General features: G+C 59.0%; 2 long non-coding RNA genes across 3 annotated transcripts in view; both read right to left on the reverse strand.

Moving 5' to 3' along the window:
• LOC147377151 (uncharacterized) overlaps positions 1 to 2,609 on the reverse strand; it is a 24,566-nt gene extending 21,957 nt beyond the window's left edge. The window contains exon 1 of the long non-coding RNA XR_015136061.1: positions 2,558 to 2,609. This is a non-coding gene — a long non-coding RNA (uncharacterized LOC147377151). The remainder of the gene's footprint in view (positions 1 to 2,557) is intronic.
• A 10,389-nt stretch (positions 2,610 to 12,998) lies between these two features.
• LOC147377155 (uncharacterized) overlaps positions 12,999 to 20,000 on the reverse strand; it is a 25,190-nt gene continuing 18,188 nt past the window's right edge. Inside the window, exons 2-3 of one of the 2 annotated variants that reach the window (XR_015136075.1) lie at positions 13,954 to 14,014; positions 12,999 to 13,710 (exon numbers count right to left, since the gene is read on the reverse strand). This is a non-coding gene — a long non-coding RNA (uncharacterized LOC147377155). Of the gene's footprint in view, positions 13,711 to 13,953; positions 14,029 to 20,000 lie in introns of those variants that run through there. The other variant, XR_015136074.1, reaches the window with a different exon arrangement.

Below are 20,000 nucleotides of genomic sequence, written 5' to 3' on the forward strand. Positions count from 1 at the left end.
GCGGAGCACACGCCGGGAAGGCGAAGCGAGAGCATCTGCTGTGTCAGAAGACCCACGGCCCCCACTGACGCCACCCGAGGCGGGGGACAGGAGACCGAAGGTCAGGGCCAGAGGCCGCAACCCAGCCCCCGCCTTCCTCCCCCTCCCCGACGGCCAGGGGGAAAAAAGTCAGGCGAGGGGCCCCGCGGACAGACCGAGAAGAGCAGACACGTTCACCGGGAACACCTGTCCCTCGTCTGGCACGGCTTAGGCCCGGCCCGGGAGAGCACGACCACACCACATCGATCGGATGAGCCAAGGTGGAGCGGGGGGAAGGCACGGCGAGGACAGTCACCAGAGGGGCCCGCTTTAAGCCTCACCGGCAACCTCCGCCCCCCACCTCGCCTCAGGCGAGAGCGGCCCACGACCCCAGGAGGTTCGAGAACGCCTGACACGTGGCACGGAGCCCACAGGGCGGGGGTCGCATCTCAGCCTTCACCGGGTGCCCGCAGCGGGGAGCGCGCAGGGTAGAAGACCCACGGCGCCTCGCCCCGCCGCCCTCGGGTCGCCCAGAGACCGGAGGTGGCACCACGAGTCAGGTCAGCCAGACAACACCACACAGGAGCCGGCGCACAGGCCCAGGCGGGCGGCTCCAGCGGCAAGGGCCGAACCGGGGACCAGAGCTGGCGGCCCGAAGGCCCAGAGCCCCGCGTACATCCAGAGACCCAAAGTTTCCTCGGCGGCAGACACCGAAGCAGACCGTGTCAGCACTTACCTGGTGGTAAAAAAGGCCCATTAAGGGCGACGAAATGACAGCAGCCGACAGCGGGGCCCATCCACGACTCGCATGGAGGACCCCCGGAACCTTGGCCCGGCCACCTGTCCCCAGCGCTACCCCATAAACACCAGGCCCGGAGCTCTCGTGGCGGGGGGGCGGGGGGGGGGGGGGGGAGTCATCTGGTCGACCGGGGGAAGGGGAGCAGGGGGAGGGGGCGCGCGATGGCCAAAGTGGGGGCGCGGACACCCACCAAGGGAGAGGGAGCTGGCCGGGGGCGCCCTCTCCCGCTTCGCCCACACGGGTAGGGGTACCGGTCCGTCGGAGTCTCCGAACGGGGATTTGGCTTTGATGAGCATCAAGAAACAAGAAGGAAGAACCGTCAGCGAGGCGCCTCCAACGAGACGAGCGGGCCCCGACCAGGGACCGCGCCCGGGCGGGACCCAGACCGTCCTAGATGGGGCACCCAGGACGGCCCGAGCCGGTCCCCACCTCCTGACCTGGGTTCAGGGAGGTGGGGAGGGGTGAGACAAAGTCGCATCCGACGACCGAGACCCACGAAGGCACGCTGAAGGGTCGGGCGCGCCCTCCCCGGCCACCCGCGGAAGCAGGGTCCGGTCCATCCACGTCTCCGGACCCATCGGGACTTTGAAAAAGAAACAGCATGTGTGCCAGGAGACGCCTCGGGCGACCGGACCCCACGGGTTGGGGGGGGGGGGGGCGGCCGCACACGCGCCCGCCTCTCCCCGTCAACCCTCACGACTCCGGCGGGCGGGTCCCCACCTCCGGAGCGGGGCCGAGGGCGAAGCACACGCTCCTGAGGGCGGCCCAGGAGGAGTCCGGACCGCCGAGCCCGAGTCCAGGCGCTCCGGGCAGGGAAGACCCTCTCCCTGCCCACCGCGGCGGCCCGGCCCAGGGAGGGTCCGGCCGGTCCTTCTCCGCGGCCACAGGGGCACGGGGAGATGCTGGTCGACCCGGTCCGGCCACCGCAGAGCCCGGCCCCGGAGCGCCGCGACGATCACCCTCCTCAGAAACCTAGAGAACCAATCTCCGGCGACAGCAGGACGTCCCTAGGCCTCGGCGCCACCGGGACTGTCGCCGCCAGCATAGCCGGTGTCTGAGAGCTCTGCCTCGGGCCCGGCGGCTGAGTCACAACCCTCCTGAAGGGCTCGCCGAAGCTCCGGAGGGGGAGGGACAATATACAAGCGGCCGCCAGGTGGCTCCCGACAACCGGCTCGAACGTCCCGAGGACGGGTCGCTGTCGCCGGCCGCCGGGGACGCCGCAGCGCCGGCCGCCCAAACGCCCGAGCTCGGCCCGGAGCCTCCGCCGCCGAGCGACGCGACGCGACGCGACGCGACCCCGGCCGCAGAGGAAGGGAGAGGAGCCGGGAGATCTCTCCCCTGGAGGCTGCCACGAAAGAGCCGCGATCCCCCCCCCCCCCCCCCCCCCCGCCACGCGATTCCAGGGTGGTGGGGGGACATTCCACGGAGACGCGGGCGGGCGGCGGGGGCTCGGGGCGGGGTGGGCGGAGAGAGGGGGCACCAGTGACATCCCAGGAACCCCCGGCCCCCGGCCCCCCGAAAGAGGGGGGCGGGAGGGAGGGAGGGAGAAAAGGAGGGAAGGAGGGAGGGAGGGAGGGAGGGAGGGAGGGAGGGACCGGCAAAGCGAAACCAGGCAAGCGCTGCTGGGAGAACAAAGCCGGACTTTCGAAAGCAGACACGGACACAGACACACAAGCCTAGGAGTAAGAAAGGAAAAGAAGGAGACACTCGGACCCCCAAGAAGAGAAAACAAAACTCAACCTGGGTAGAGACACCGTGACAAAGTCCAGAGACGACACACACAAGCATGCGCGGGTGGGTGGGGAAAGTGCACTAGAGGTCAGGAGAACATGGATTTCAACACCACTGGCCACAAACAGCGGAAAGGCGGACGGCCTGGGAGGTCTGGGGTGGCAGGGCTGCGGGGGGTGGGGGGTGGGGGGTTGGGGGGTTGCGGGGAGGGTGTGGGGGGGTGGTATTGAGGGGCGTGCTGGTGAGGAGGACGGAGTCCATAGGGATCCACTAAATAAACCCCGGGTCCCGTGACAACAGCCACCTCAATGAATACATAACTTTTTCACGTAGCTCAGAAACGAAATGAGACAAAACCACCAGGCAGGAAAGTCAACTCGTGGAACTGTCCTGGCAGCTTAAAAGTCAGAGAGAGAGAGGAGAGGGAGAGGGAGAGGGAGAGGGAGAGGGAGAGGGAGAGGGAGAGGGAGAGGGAGAGGGAGAGGGAGAGGGAGAACGCATACACATGTGCGTATACACGTGTACATATGTATACGCACACGTCATCGCGTCTATATATACGTGCACGCAGGCGTATAAACACACACGTACGAAGGGCATGCTCACGTACACGCACGTGTCTGTGTGCGCACGTGTATGCCTAGGCGTTTCTAGTGTGCGTGTATGCTTGCGTGTATATACGCAGAGGCATCTATACACATACGTACACGGATAGACACAGGCGTGAACACACATGCTCACATGTGCAGAGACGTCGGGATACATAGGCACACACACACACATACACGCGGACGTGTCAACGCATCTAGATGCACGTATAGTGTGTATACGTGTGATGTCTGCGCACAGGTGTGGATGCACGTCTATGCGTACCCGTACGTGGATGCTTGCATAGACACACATATCTGCGTGTGTATGTGCACACGTGTATGTACACACGTATACATACGTACGGACGCATACGCAGACGTCTACAGAGAGCGTATGTACGTCCACACAGACGCACGCGAGAATCTGTGCCTACATACACACGTGTGTATGTATACGTAGACGTGCACGCATGTACGTATGTACAGGTGCCCGTGTGCATCTAGAGTGCCTATACACAGATCGATGTGCATAGATGCACACACATGTATACGCATACGCAAACGCGCGTGTGTATACGTACATGTACATGTGCATCAGTGTATGTGTGCATGTATACCCATGTGTCTGCGTGGATGTCTACGTGCGCGCGTGTGTGGTGTGTGTATCTATGGGTGTACATTCGTACATATATATACTCACAGACACACACGTACATACCCGGGCGGAAACACACATCCGTGTGTGTGTGTGTGTGTGTGTGTGTGTGTGTGTGTGTGTCTGTCTGTCTGTCTGTCTGTCTGTCTGTCCGGGGAAAGCACAAGCATATTGCAAAAGGGGCTTTTCTGTCCAACACCGATCAAGGCGTCAGACACCTCAACCTCCAAAAGGGAAACAACCCCCGATGAGCGAAGTGGGCAGGAGGCCCGAACAGACCCCTTCCTTCCAAAGAAAGGTGGAACAGGCAGACACCCAGAAGCACAAGGTAGAACACACATCCACGGCAGGGCTGGGCTGGGCTGGGCTGGGCTGAGCTGGGGCTCCTGGGGGTGGGGGCGGGCTCACGGAAGCACCCCACCCCGGGGCGTTTCCCTGGACAATGATCCTTCTCATTCGGAGGGGAAAGGCCCAGGAGCCGGGAATCGCAATCACGACAGCAAGTTCGAACCATCAGAGGACAGTGGCTCCTGATGGATCGAACGCGTTTTTTCTGCAGCTGAGAAAACTGTGGGCGGACTCAGAGAGATCAGATCTCATCCCCTGGCGCCTCACAGACAGAGAAACCACATCCCTAGGGAAAAGAGTCCTGCGATGTACACTCCCCCAAAGATTCCCCCATTCGACCCAACCCAGCAACTCCACAGGGTGCCCACGGAGGGAAGGGACAAAGAAGATACGGATGTGTGCATGTGTGGGATCGACCCCTATACCTAGGTCGACTTCCGTACACACATCATGATAGAACTCTGTCTGTGTGCCTATGCCTGGATCTATTCACGTGCACGCGTGCTCACGCGCATGCAGACAGACACACACACACACAGAGGAATGGGACTCAACCACCAGAAGGGAATGAAATCTCACAGTCTGCAGGAACCTGGAGAGACCTTTAGAGGGTATTATGCTACATGAAATACCTCAGATCAGTCGTTTCCATGCAGAACCTACCAAACCATACACGGTGAACAGAACAGAACCAAACAGAAACAGGCTCAGACATACTACAAAGGAACACACCGGGGCGGGGGGGGGGGGGGGGGGGCGGGGGGGGGCGGGGGTGAGGAGAGAGTGAGTGAGTGCCCCTGGCGAGGGAGACAGACGAAGTGGTGCAACCTTCCACTTATGAAATACATGAGTCACGGGCACGTCATCACACCAAATGTCATTTGCCGTGACACCAGGTGGTGACGGACAGTCACTAACTAGATGTATCCTGGTGATGGCTGTGTCATGTGCTACACTAAAACATCGTCTGTACAGCTGAAAATTAAAGGGGGGAACGACCCCCCCCCCCCCAAAGAAAAAGGAAAGGAAGAAGGAAGGAAGGAAGGAAGGAAGGAAGGAAAGAAGGCAAAAGTAAACGTTGGCAGTCAGTTAGACGTCCGTTTGAGAAGAGTGGGACTTGTGTGTGTGTGTGGGGGGGGGGGGGGGGGGAGAAACTAGGGTGAGGAGGAGGAGGAGGAGGAGGAGCAGGAGGAGGAGAAAGAAAAGGACCCGATTGCCTTGAGGGGGAGGAGGAGATGAAAGATCCCAAGAGTGGACAGGACGGTCAGGTGAGTGCCATAGGGAAAGGAAACGAAGCCAAGCAACCGAACACACTCCCAACGGTGGTTTTGTTCAGTCCAAGATCAAGATGGGGACAGCACGGTGTCCTCCAGCACACAGCGACACACAGGCCGCACTCGGCAGGGGGAGTTGGGGATAACCCTGAACGCCGAAGCGGACAAAAGAAGCCGTCACGTTCATCCATGGCTGAAAAGTACCATGGTCCCACGACATTCCAAACTCCTCTCAAACCATTGAAAGACTCTCTCCCTCACTCGCCGTTCAAAATGTAGAGAACAGGAAAGGAGCGAAACGATGGTGGGTGGCTGGCTGGCTGGCTGGATTTCCGTGATGGTGTGATTAGGGAACACATGGACAGAAAAGCATCCGATTCACTTGTGTAAAGAATCTCTCTTGCCTTCTCGGCCTGGTGTCTTTCCTCTGTCTGGATGATTCCCCTCCCCCACCCCACCCCCCCCCACTCCCAGCTTGAAGATCAGCCTCCAAAACGAAGCCCTTTGTGCTCTCCAGGTCCCGCCGCCACGATCTCTTTGGAGCGCCCTTCCGAAGGGGAACGTTTTCATCCACGTCATCGCCCTGAGACAGCTTCAGCCTGTCCCTCCCCCCCCCACCCCCCCCCACTCCACCCCAAGCCCCCCGCCCACCCCCCCCCCTCTCTCCCTCCTGCTCCTCTTCCCCCTCCTCTGAACTGTCGAGCTCCCCTCGCGCTGGCCTCTCACCCCACACGGTGGCAGTGTTGGCCTAGGTATGCTCAGGTGTCTCCTAACCGCATCCGAGTGGACTTGCACTGTTTCTCAGCTGCGTCGTTCAGGGACCATGTTTTTCCTGGCCTTTTCCGCGGGTGGGGGGAGACCCGGACGGGCCGGGGCCAGGCGGGGTGGGGGAGCCTGCGTGTGGGGGGAAGGGTGGGGGCAGAGAGGAGGAGGAGGAGGAGGAGGAGGAACAGGAACACAGCTCCCCAGCGCCAGTGTGTGCCTGCGGCCTGGAAAAGAGATCACGCACCAGGCTGGCTCCGAAAAGGGGATCGATCGGTCAGGAGACCGGGCACGTTTGTGCTTCGCAGAGTCCCTGCAGATCGGACAGGCAGTGGCAAGTGTGGGGCTTCCCACACTTAGAACTGTTCACCCATCGTGGACACAGGCGTCTGGCACACCGGGGGTTAGGCTCTCGGTGCGATCGATGTCCACAAGCCGTAGCCACTGAAACGTGTGCACCCTGGAGCCGCCGCCGCCGTGCAGAGGGAGATCTCATCCGGCTCCGCGGGTCCTTCCCGTGAGTAGGCCGGGATCTCAGGAAGCACAGACATCCAGAGCATTGAGTGAACCTGACCGTCACGCTTTCCGAGTCCAAGTGAACCAGAAGGGAGGGTCCCTCACGTGTGGGTTTGTCTCTCCATCGGAGGCATCCTCTCTTGGAGCCGATTAGGGTGCCGCGGGCCCCGTGGAGCAGAGAGGACAGAGAGTTCCCTTCGGTCCCCTGCTCCTCCCACGGGCGCGCACGGGCACGCTCCCCAACGGTCCTAGGAACATCCTGCCCCAGAGGAGCGTGCCGGCCGGCCACAGCCCACCTACAACGGAGGCGTCCGTGTCCGTCCGTGTCCGTCATCCTCGTCCAGAGTCCCCCGTCTGCCTGCCCTCGCCTTCACGCCTGGCACTGTCCGTCCATTCTGTAGGTTCATATCGAACCTGCCCGGAGCCCGGCGGCATCTTCCCGGATCAGGAATCGATCGAAAACACCCTGTCCCCTGCCTCATCGGCAGGTGGATTCTTCACCACTGGACCACCAGGCAGGGAAGTCCCTTCACAGCCTTCTAAACTCATCTACCCCGAAACAGTCCACGTCGTCCTCCAACTCATTGGACCATCACGACTGAAATGAAGGAAAATATGTGCGTTCGAGAATGTCTTCACTCCTCAGTGCTTCTTGCTTTAGAACCACCAAGGCATCTCTCTCTCTCTCTCTCTCTCTCTCTCTCTCTCTCTCTCTCTCTCTCTCTCACACACACACACACACACACACACACACACACGAACAGAGGTGGGCTCATAGTCCAAAAGAAACCAACGTTTGTGTGTATCCATCCCACTTGCTGTGGCTGTCGTGCCGTCGCTCATCAAAGAAGCTGATCTGATACGGAATCCGATGTCTTCTTCTCTAGGACACGTCGAGAGGCAGCAAGCGTGCCGGTGTGTGAGCACCGAAGGTCAACCCGGCATGATGGAGCCCGGCCAGGTGTGTGCTCAGAGGCCCACCTAGATTCGAACTCCAGTTCCCGGAGGGGAGCGGTGGGAACAGGAGTGTGGACTGCGAGTCCAATCCTCACCTTACAAAAAGGCAAAATCATCCCCTTCCTCCCTTATCGGCGTCTGCACGGCTCCTCCTGGACTCAGGGATCCCATCGAAAGGACGTCCAGGTTGTGTCCTTCTCCCTGGCCCGATCGTTTCGAACCTCTCCAAGAAAAAGCGGTGACGTCAAGAGATCCGTCTTGAGTTCGGGACTGGGGCTTCCCCGGGGGCCCCGTGGTCAACGATCCCGTGCCCATGCAGGAGACGTGGGTTTCGCCCCCGGTCCGGGAAGAGCCCACACGCTACCCATACGCCTCGGTGATGGAGTCTGTGCTCCAGATCCTGGCCGCTGCGAGTGTTGAGCCCACACCCAGCAGCCACTGAAGCCCACGTGCCCCGGCGCCCCTGCCCCCCAAGAGGAACCACAGCCACGAGAAGCCCAGACACACGACCGTAGAGCGACCCCCTCTCTCCACAGAGAGAGAACAGCTTGCACGGCCACGAAGACACACAGAGCACGCCCCCACAGACATCAAATACGTCCAATGATCGTCGAGCGAGACGGCCTGCCTGAGATCGGACGCGAGCGGCCAATACCTAGTCCCGTCACTCGGGAAGCTCCCCGAATCTTCTGTCGATACACATAAAGAAACCCTAGCTCACTGTGCCATGGGCAGCGCGGGGAGCTCTCCGTACAGTGCTGAGAGCACCGTGGAGACGTGACCCGTGGGCACCGTGAGCGTGACTGTTCTCACGAAGTCCCTCACAGTCCGGGCCCTGGAGATCGGCCCACGCGGGCCTGCAGGCGATGGTCGGCCATCCCTCTCGGCTCCCTGCGCGCTCACGGGTCCAGGTGTGCCGTGCCCCCAGCATCCGCTCGCATCTTCTCGGCCTGTCTCCCCCGTGCCGCTCCACTGACTTGGAATCCTTCTCCCCTCTCGTCTCGTCTGACACGTTTTCTTTCCTGTTCGACCATGTCTGGCTCCCCGGGCACCACTTCCCGTCGTTCTTCTCGTCTCACCGCCCTCGTCTCGTGGAAATCATTCTCTGGGTCTCCGCTCTGTTCCCTAAGGACTCTGTCATCCCTCCACTCATCTGGGGATCGACTGGCACCTAGGCAACCCCGGTCCGTGACAACCGTGGTTCCGTGTCTATCGAATGACATGCCGACCGCAGGGGGCTCGTGGACGCGTACGAGCCGTGGAAAGCTGGCACCGGGGAATCATCCCGAGGACACACCCTCCGGTTCCACGGTGCTCACGGGAGCGTTTGGGTCGTCGTCGTCGTCGTCGTCGTCGCCGTATTCCCTAAGACGTACGCAGTCGCGTGGATTCAAACGGCGTCTATTGGGAAAGCACGGATCGCTCCCCGGATCACCGGAGAAGGCCACGGCAACCCACTCCAGTCCTCTCGCCTGGAAACTCCCATGGGCGGAGGAGCCCGGTAGGCCACGGTCCACGGGGTCGGGAAGAGTCGAACACGACCGAGCGACTTCCCTTTCCCTTTTCCCTTCCACGCATCGGAGAAGGCCGTGGCAACCCACTCCAGTGTTCTCGCCTGGAGAATCCCAGGGACAGGGGGGGAGCCTGGCGGGCTGCCGGCTGTGGGGTCGCACAGAGTCGGACACGACGGAAGCGACTTAGCGGCAGCCGCAGCAGCAGCAACCGGATCACCTCAGAAGGACTTAGACACGAGTCTCGGTGGAGAGAGGATGGATCCTGCCAACCATCTCACTTCTGGGTAGACCTCGAAAGAAAATAAAACCTGAAACTCGCAGAGAGAGGCCTGCACCCCCAGGTCCATCGCAGCATCCATTCACAAGAGTCAAGATGGGGACCCAGCCCAAGTGTCCATCAAGGGAAGACTAGATCAAGAAGATACACGATCCAGGTAGAGATCGATCGATAGGGAGATCTAGGTGTCCCAGGTAGCCCCAGGAATGAACACAGTCTTACATCGTGATCGCATGGATGGGACTTAGGGAGTGATGCCCAATGAAGAAGTCAGGTAGAGAAAGAAAAAGAGTTTCTCCTGTCACTGACATGCCATGCAAGGCCACCTAAAACAATGAAAACGATCATCACAGAGCGGCCGGGGGAGGGAGACATGGGAAGATGCCGATGTAACGGCGGGCGGGGGGGGGAACTTCACGGATAAGGTACATATATACTGTCTACGTCACAAAGAGCACGGTGATTCTAAAGAATAGTATTGGTATTATCGTCGTCTCATATTCGGAGAAGGCAACGGCACCCCACTCCAGTCCTCTTGCCCGGAAAATCCCGTGGACGGAGGAGCCCGGTAGGAGCCCGGTAGGCCGCAGTCCACGTTGTCGCACAGAGTCGGACACGACGGAGCGACTTCCCTTCCCGTTTTCCCTTTCACGCCTTGGAGAAGGACATGGCAACCCACCGCAGTGTTCTTGCCTGGAGAACCCCAGGGACGGGGGTGCCCGGCGGGCTACCGTCTACGGGGTCGCACAGATTCGGACACGACGGAAGCGACGCAGCAGCAGCAGCAGCAGCAGCAGCAGCAGCAGCAGCATTATCCTATTCGAAAGTCGCCATGACCGTGGACATGACGCATTCACTTCCCGTACAATGGAAGAAGGACACGGCAACCCACTCCAGTAGTCTTGCCTGGAAAATTCCATGGACGGAGGAGCCTGGTAGGCTACAGTCCGTGGGGTCGCAAAGAGTCCAGCACGACTGAGTGACTTCACTTTCTTTCGCATACAGTCATGGCATGTATGGGTTGTGGTCAAGCCATGAGCTACCGCTTGGGTGGTCATGAATGATTCTTTTGCAACAGACAGGTGCATCAAGTCACCATTCTGTACACGTTAGAACAGAGGATGTTGTATGTCCTTAACGAAGAACATTCTATTTCAATACACCGGGACATGACACACATAACATCACCTAGTTTTATTATCTTTCAATGAATGGTCAGTATTGGCTGCACGCCAAAAAAAAAAAAAAAAAAAAAAAAGGAAAGAAAGAAAAAAGAAAAGAAAGCTTTATTGTGTGTGGGGGTGGGGTGGGGGGTGGGGGGGGGGGAGGGTCTTAGATATTGCCATGCAGGGACACAGATTTCAATAAAACCCAGGGAATGTTCCACAGGAAAGAGTCAGGGGCCTAGAAAGCTGAACCTCGTGAGGTTGTCAAGCCAGCTGAGAGCAATTAGGATTTGCTGTCATGCAACAAGGGACATGTTTCTTCTTCCAGGGTAGACGGTCACAAGGTATTTAGGGAAAGGGGAGGGTGTGAGAGGTATCTTGAATTTCGGGAACACTGTTTCCTTAGATGATCTGGAGGCCTCTGGGACCCAGTCAGTGCTCCAAGTGGACATTCCATCCAGACTGAGACACACGGACCTCTTCCTCGATGGCCTCCCCTCTCTATTTGGGGGAGCTCTCTCGGCCACGCTGATTCCACTTGGATGTGTCTTTCCCACGTCACACCCTTTGGCATTCAAAGATATCCTTCCATCGTTTTCTAAAGAGACCCGGTGTATGTATCTTTGGAGCGATGATGAGCATCAGACACGATCCCTCTCCGTGGCGCGGTTTCGGGCACGACACACCAAGACGGGGACACATACATTCCACGTCCCTCTCGGCCATCGAGAGAGGCCGTGTACGGCACGTGATGCCACGGGACCGGTGAGGTCCTCGGGTTCAGCCCTCCCTCGACTTGGCTGTGGTCTTTGGTTTTGTTCTGTTCCGTGTGTGCTTTCTGACCCACGTGATCTCTCCGGATAGGGCACCCCATCCAAGCTCAAACCCATCGAGTCTGTGTGACTCCTATTCACGCATCAGGTGGGGATATCGACGCCCTCCACGTGGATCCATCACAATCGCCGTTCTGGGTTCAGGAGGATCCTGTTGTGTGTTCTGGGCGCGCTACGTGCTGTCCGTGTGAACTGTGGAATGAGGTTCGTGACATTGAACAGGAGACAGGGATCAAGACCATCCCCATGGAAAAGAAATGCCACAAAGCAAAATGGCTGTCTGGGGAGGCCTGACACATAGCTGTGAGGAGAAGAGAAGCGAAAACAGAGGAGAAAAGGAAAGATACACACATCTGAATGCAGAGTTCCAAAGAATAGCAAGAAGAGATAAGAAAGCCTTCTTCAGCGATCAATGCAAAGACATAGAGGAAAAGCACAGAATGGGATAGACTAGGGATCTCTTCCAGAAACTCAGAGATACCAAAGGAACATTTCATGCAAAGATGGGCTCGATACAGGACAGAAATGGTATGGACCCAACAGAAGCAGAAGATATTCAGAAGAGATGGCAAGAATACACAGAAGACCCTTACAAAAACGATCTTCACGACCCAGATAATCACGATGGTGTGATCCCTGACCTAGAGCCAGACATCCTGGAATGTGAAGTCAAGTGGGCCTTAGAAAGCATCACTACGAACAAAGCTAGTGGAGGTGATGGAATGCCAGTGGAGCTCTTCCAAATCCTGAAAGATGATGCGGTGAAAGTGCTGCACTCAATATGCCAGCACATTTGGAAAACTCAGCAGTGGCCACAGGACTGGAAAAGGTCCGTTTTCATTCCGATCCCAAAGAAAGGCAATGCCAAAGAATGCTCACACGACCGCACACTTGCACTCATCTCACACGCTAGTAGAGTCATGCTCAAAATTCTCCAAGCCAGGCTTCAGCAATATGTGCACCGTGAACTTCCTGATGTGCAAGCTGGTTTTCGAAAAGGCAGAGGAACCAGAGATCCGATTGCCAACCTCCGCTGGATCATGGAAAAAGCAAGAGAGTTCCAGAAAAGCATCTATTTCTGCTTTCTTGACTATGCCAAAGCCTTTGACGGTGTGGATCACAGTAAACTGTGGAAAATTCTGGAAGAGATGGGAATACCAGACCACCTGACCTGCCTCTTGAGAAATCTGTACGCAGGTCAGGAAGCAACAGTTCGAACTGGACATGGAACCACAGACTGGTTCCAAATAGGAAAAGGAGCTCGTCAAGGCTGTCTATCGTCACCCTGTGTATTTAACTTATACGCAGAGAACATCATGAGAAACGCTGGACTGGAAGACACACACGCTGGAACCAAGATTGCCGGGAGAACTATCAATCACCTCGGATGTGCAGATGACACCACCCTCATGGCAGAAAGTGAAGAGGAACTCAAGAGCCTCTTGATGACAGTGAAAGAGGAGAGTGAAAAAGTGGGCTTAAAGCTCCACATTCAGAAAACGAAGATCACGGCATCCGGTCCCATCACTTCATGGGAAATAGATGGGGAACCAGTGGACACGGTGTCAGACTTTATTTTTCTGGGCTCCAAAATCACTGCAGATGGTGACTGCAGCCATGAACTTAAAAGACGCTTACTCCTTGGAAGGAAAGTGATGACCCACCTAGATAGCATATTCCAAAGCAGAGACATTCCTTTGCCAACAAAGGTTCGTCCAGTCAAGGCTACGGTTTTTCCTGTGGTCATGTATGGATGTGAGCGTTGGACCGCGAAGAAGGCTGAGCGCCGAAAGAATGGATGCTTTTGAGAGAATGGTGGTGTTGGAGAAGACTCCTGAGGGTCCCTTGGACCGCAAGGAGATCCAACCAGTCCATTCTGAAGGCGACCAACCCAGGGATTTCTTCGGAAGGACTGATGCGAAAGCTGAGACTCCAGTCCTTTGGCCACCTCATGCGAAGAGTTGACTCATTGGAAAAGACTCTGATGCTGGGAGGGATTGGGGGCAGGAGGAGAAGGGGACGACAGAGGAGGAGATGGCTGGATGGCATCACTGACTCCATGGACGTGAGTCTCAGTGAACTCCGGGAGTTGGTGATGGACAGGGAGGCCTGGCGTGCCGCGCTTCATGGGGTCGCCAAGAGTCGGACACGACTGAGCGACTGATCTGATCTGATCTGATCTGATGTGCTGTCCGTGATCTCACGTGCCTTTCGGGCATGGGTGATGGAGACGGACACCAAGCGGCAGGGCGGCCATCTGGCATCTCGGCCTAGAGCGGTTTCACAAGTGACATCTCAGAACCGGGGCTGAGACAGCCATCCCTCCCCGGGCCCCCCTCGGTGGCCGGGATGGGGGTGGGGTGGGGGAGTGTGAGGTTAGGGAGACGGGAGTGGGGGGGCTGGGCTAAGGGTCGGGGTCGGGGGGGGGGGGGGGGGCGGCGCGCGAGGCGAGGGGACCGTCCCAGTCCCCCTGAGAAGTGAAGGCAGGTTCCGTCCCCCTGAGAACTTCCTGCCTTCAGGCGTGTGAGAGGCGTAGGTTTCTCTCCAATCCACGGCCACGCATCATTTTCCGCCCTGTTCAAAAACACAGACAAAAAACGTATTTGTTTATCTCGGCTTGTTTTCTGGCCGAGGCCAAAGACCTCTTCAAGCGTGTCCAAAGGGTCTGACAGGATGGGAGGGTGCAGGTCAATCCATGTGTCAAGAGATCCAGAGAACCTGTCACAACTGTGACTCGGGCGTTTTTCAGAAACAGGCCCATCTGGATGTATTCCCTGGACAGGAGTCACCCCAGAAGTTTCCTTGAAGGGATCGAGTTGCAGGAGTCGGGGTCGTGGCCCCGCCGCCGCCGCCGCCGCCGCCGCCGCCGCCGCCAAAGGGCCCCCTCAGCCCGGCAGGCCGGCAGGCCGGCAGGCCGGCAGGCCAGCAGGCCCTGCAGGCAGGGGCTATTGTCTGTGGGCCCCACCCCCACCTTCCCCCACCCTCCCCCTGCAGGGCCTCGCCGGATAGCTTCATTCAAATGCAGAAAGCTTTCCAGTCAAGTCAGAGCCTCTGACTTCGCCTCGAGCTTCTCTCTATTGAATGGTGATCCGCCCCACCCAGCCATTCCATGTCTCCACCTTGAGACGGCCCCTTCGGCACCGCGCGGAGGAAGGGGGCTGGGGGGTGGGGAGGGAGGCCGAGGGACAGATTCGCCTCGTGTCAGGCCAAAGGAGTCTCCTCCTTTTGGTAACCCAGGAAACCCCGCTCACGCGTGTGAGGATCACGGACGTGCGTGGAAACAGCCACCGTCCCTTGACATCTTCCCCTCCGTGGGAGGAGGTTTTCCTCCCTGCCTGCCTTCAGAGGGACAGAAAAGGAGGGAGGGGCAGAGCGTTCCTCTGGCGCTGGCCGGCTCTTAAGTCACTTGACTCCAAAACACTCCACAGGGCACGGAGGTTCACGTGCAGTGGGGTGGGGTGGGGTGGGGTGGGGTGGGGACGGCGGCCTACTCCGGACCCCACCAGTTTTCCCTCCTCTTGACACTTGCCTGGAACCCATGAAAAGCTGAGCTGGTGACTGTGTGTGTGAGTGCGTGCATGTACGCGTGTACATGAGAGACGGCGCGTGTGCGTGTGCGTGTGCGTGTGCGTGTGCGTGTGCGTGTGCATGGACGTGAGAGAAAAAGAAAGGGAAAAAAAAAAAAAAAATCCAGAAGGAAGGAAGGAAGGAAGGAAGGAGGGAAGGAGGAGGGAGGGACGAAATAGGTTAGTTCGTAGGGGCCTCCGTGTCATGGCAAGAGTTTCTGAGCACAGATCCTCCGTTCAGGGAAACAGTGATCGTATCTCCTCTCAGGAGGCCGTGATGTCGATGGACGGGTGCGGGAAAGCAGGCCTGGGGTGCAAGCCATCAGGTTTTTTGTGTGTGTGTGTGTGTTTTTTCCCTCAGAGGCACTTGTAGGGAAACCAAGGAAACACACAGGTTCATCCCTGGAGCGGATTCGAGAAACCAGTCGGCAGAGGGAGAGGCAGTCTAGGAGGTTGATTTTTAGACGTCAGGGTCGGGCCCTGGAGCGGGTTGCCATGTCCTTCTCCAGGAGGCCTTCCTGGCCCGGGGATGGAACCCGGGTCTCCTGCATCGCAGGCAGACTCTTGACCGTGTGAGCCACCAGGGAAGCTCCGTCAGAAACATTCACCAAGTCCTCTAGCTTCCATCCGCAGGGCTTCAGGCACAGGGCCTTTTGAGTTCTCCGTCAGAAGGGCAAGAGAACATGGGACGTTGGTCCCTCCCCCCCGAGAGAGGGTTGTTTGATAACGGAGGCAGCTCGGAACACTTCAGGCTCCAGTCCCCCTCTCGGGTGAAGAACCACACGCAAAGCAACACACACACACACACACACACACATATAGGACACGACTCTCCTATCCGGAAGTGTGTACCCCCGTTTCACGGAAACATCCTCTGGGCCCCTAAGGAACGTGTGGCAATCACTCTGGCCAAGGAGATAAGAATCCTCCACGGAGAGTTTCTGAAGTCTGGAAGGACCAGGTCGAGAGAAAAAGAGAGACGATTCCCTTCTGCTGAGAGGGGTGCTGTATGAAGCGACCAAGGGGATGTCCATCTTTCCAAATTCCCATTTTAAACCTCGTGTCCTTTTCGGTCCTTTGTTTTTCCCTTTGTATCTGGAAAGCAACAGGTGGAACGGTAGGTCCTTTCATTATTTTCTTTCTTTCTTTCTCTCTTTCTTTCTTTCTTTCTTTTTCCTGCCTGCCTGCCTGCCTGCCTGCCCGCCCGCCCGTCCCTCCATCTGTCTTCTCTCTGTCTCTCTCGCTTTTCACTCAGGTTAGGGAATTAAAAAAAAAAAAAAGAGGACTCTGTATTTCTGCAGGTCAGGAAGCAACAGTGAAAACTAGACGTAGAACCCAACAGGCTGGTTCCAAATAAGGGAAAGGAGTCCATCAAGGCTGTCTATCGTCACCCTGCTTATTGAATGTACACGCTGAGTACACATCATGAGGAGCGCTGGGCTGGATGAAGCACAAGCTGGAATGAAGATGGCCGGGAGACATATCCATCCCCTCAGATATGCACACGACAGCACCCTCACGGCAGAAATGAAGCCCAGGGTGGGTTTCCAAAGTCGTGTTCGTTTCAGGTGTTCAGTCTTTTCCCTTGGAGAGGTTCATGCAACATCATACGTCTACTTTCCCGTGCTGGCATAGTATATAGTAGGTGCTTGTGGATTCTTTGGATGTACAGTTTATGTGTCCATGTGCAACCAGCCCTCCTAAGTGGACCGTCCTGCCCTTCCTCCCCCCGCCCCAGCCCCCCCCCCCCCCCCATCCTCTTTTCCTCAAGAAGTCAGGCATCCACTTCAGCCTCCTGTTCCTCAGTTCATCCAACCCCATGGAGGAAGTCATTCCTCCAGTTTTTCCATCGGTTCTCTACACCTCGCCTGATGGTGGCGGGTGACTGGAAGACTGACAGTTCTGAAGAACTTTGCAAGAGCTTTGGGTGAAGCGTGTCCATCAGTAAAGACCATGGAAGGTATGCCCCACGTGGCAAACACCATTGCTTTGAGTTGTGGTCGGTTTGCCTGGCTTCAGTGAGGGACGGAAGGGAGGCTTCCACCTTCCACAGAGAAAGCTATCCCTAGCGTACCAAGGACGTTTGACAACCCCCCGCCACCCCAGGTTACAGGCGCGACAGGTCAGACTGTAGCAATCATCATGTCCAGGGTGTATTTACAACAGGCAGACTCATCTTAAAGGCACTCTGTCCTGTGAAGGTGGAGGGAGGGGAGCGAGAGGCAGAGGGACGACGACAGAGGAAGGAAGGAGAAAAAGAGGGGACAGGAACACACAGAGTGGGGCGGGGTGGGGGGGGGTGAGGCATGTGTGGCGTGTCTGTGACATGCCCAGGTGGTGTTGCGTGGGTGGAGAGTGTGCGGCCCTGTGTGTGTGTGTGTGTGTGTGTGTGTGTGTATGGGGGGGGAGGGGGTAGGTGTGTGGTGTGAGTGTGTTGTGTATAGCTGCCACGGGGGGCCGTGTGGGCGGCATGGGTGTGTGCGTGTGGCGTCCGCCTGTGGGTGCGGGGGCAGAGACAGAGGCCGAGAGACACAGCCAGGCAAAGGACAACGCAGTGTGTGTGTTGGGGGGGCGGGGAGGGGGTGGTGGGGGTGGGTGGTGTGTGGCCGGTGTGAAGGGCCCTGCGTGTGTGTGGGCGGGCTGTGTGTGTGGTGTGGGCGGCATGGGTGTGTGCGTGTGGCGTGCGCCTGTGGATGCGGGTCTGGGGGGGCGGGGTCAGAGACAGAGGCCAAGAGACACAGCCAGGCAAAGGACAACAAAGTGTGTGTGTGGGGGGGGGGGGGGGGGCGGGGCGGGGCCGGGGGGGGGGAGGTGTGTGTGTGTGTGGCCAGGTGGGGGGGAGGTGTGTGTGGTGTGGGGGTGGCGGGGCGGGGTGTGAGAGTGTGTGTGTGTGTGTGCGCGCGCGCGTGCGTGTGGGCATGCATGTGGTGTGTGGGCAGAGGCAGAGCGTCACATCCAGGCATAGGACAACGCTGTGTGTGTGTGTGTGTGTGTGTGTGCGCGCGCGTGGGCGTGCGTATGTGTGTGGTGTGGGCCGGGTGTCTGTGTGTTGGGGGCGGGGGGGGGAGGCGAGGCAGTGTGTGGCGTTGTGGCATGCTCAGGTGGTAGTGCGTGGGTGGTGTGTGTGGCCGTGTGAGTGTTTTGGGGTGGGGGGGGAGGTTGGTGTGTGGTGTGGGTTTGTTGTGTATAGGTGCCACGAGGGCGCGTGTGGGCCGCATGGGTGTGTGCGTGTGGGGTGCGCCTGTGGGTGCGGGGCGGCAGAGACAGAGGCCGAGAGAGACAGCCAGGCAAAGGACAACGCTGTGTGTGTGTGGGTGGGTGTGTGGGTGTGGTGTGAAGGGCCCTGCGTGTGGGCGGGGTGTGTGTGTGTGGTGTGGGCGGCATGGGTGTGTGTGTGTGGCGTGCACCTGTGGGTGCAGGGGCAGAGACAGAGGCCGAGAGACACAGCCAGGCAAAGGACAACAAAGTGTGTGTGGGGGGGCGGGGGGCGGGGCGGGGGAGGTGTGTGTGGTGTGGGGTGGCGGGGCGGGGTGTGAGAGTGTGTGTGTGTGTGCGCGCGCGCGCGTGCGTGTGGGCATGCATGTGGTGTGTGGGCAGAGGCAGAGCGTCACATCCAGGCATAGGACAACGCTGTGTGTGTGTGTGTGTGTGTGTGTGTGTGTGTGTGTGTGCGTGTGCGCGCGCGTGGGCGTGCGTATGTGTGTGGTGTGGGCCGGGTGTCTGTGTGTTGGGGGGGGGGGGGGCGAGGCAGTGTGTGGCGTTGTGGCATGCTCAGGTGGTAGTGCGTGGGTGGTGTGTGTGGCCGTGTGAGTGTTTTGGGGTGGGGGGGGGGGTTGGTGTGTGGTGTGGGTTTGTTGTGTATAGGTGCCACGAGGGCGCGTGTGGGCCGCATGGGTGTGTGCGTGTGGGGTGCGCCTGTGGGTGCGGGGCGGCAGAGACAGAGGCCGAGAGAGACAGCCAGGCAAAGGACAACGCTGTGTGTGTGTGGGTGGGTGTGTGGGTGTGGTGTGAAGGGCCCTGCGTGTGGGCGGGGTGTGTGTGTGTGGTGTGGGCGGCATGGGTGTGTGTGTGTGGCGTGCACCTGTGGGTGCAGGGGCAGAGACAGAGGCCGAGAGACACAGCCAGGCAAAGGACAACAAAGTGTGTGTGGGGGGGCGGGGGGCGGGGCGGGGGAGGTGTGTGTGGTGTGGGGTGGCGGGGCGGGGTGTGAGAGTGTGTGTGTGTGTGCGCGCGCGCGCGTGCGTGTGGGCATGCATGTGGTGTGTGGGCAGAGGCAGAGCGTCACATCCAGGCATAGGACAACGCTGTGTGTGTGTGTGTGTGTGTGTGTGTGTGTGTGTGTGTGCGTGTGCGCGCGCGTGGGCGTGCGTATGTGTGTGGTGTGGGCCGGGTGTCTGTGTGTTGGGGGGGGGGGGGGGCGAGGCAGTGTGTGGCGTTGTGGCATGCTCAGGTGGTAGTGCGTGGGTGGTGTGTGTGGCCGTGTGAGTGTTTTGGGGTGGGGGGGGGGGTTGGTGTGTGGTGTGGGTTTGTTGTGTATAGGTGCCACGAGGGCGCGTGTGGGCCGCATGGGTGTGTGCGTGTGGGGTGCGCCTGTGGGTGCGGGGCGGCAGAGACAGAGGCCGAGAGAGACAGCCAGGCAAAGGACAACGCTGTGTGTGTGTGGGTGGGTGTGTGGGTGTGGTGTGAAGGGCCCTGCGTGTGGGCGGGGTGTGTGTGTGTGGTGTGGGCGGCATGGGTGTGTGTGTGTGGCGTGCACCTGTGGGTGCAGGGGCAGAGACAGAGGCCGAGAGACACAGCCAGGCAAAGGACAACAAAGTGTGTGTGGGGGGGCGGGGGGCGGGGCGGGGGAGGTGTGTGTGGTGTGGGGTGGCGGGGCGGGGTGTGAGAGTGTGTGTGTGTGTGTGCGCGCGCGCGCGTGCGTGTGGGCATGCATGTGGTGTGTGGGCAGAGGCAGAGCGTCACAGCCAGGCAAAGGACAATGCAGTGTGTGTGTG

This window comes from Bos grunniens, chromosome 2 (assembly GCF_055505025.1).
Source record: "Bos grunniens cultivar Pamir isolate PY7600 chromosome 2, Bosgru_T2T1.0, whole genome shotgun sequence".
Lineage (NCBI taxonomy): Eukaryota > Metazoa > Chordata > Mammalia > Artiodactyla > Bovidae > Bos > Bos grunniens.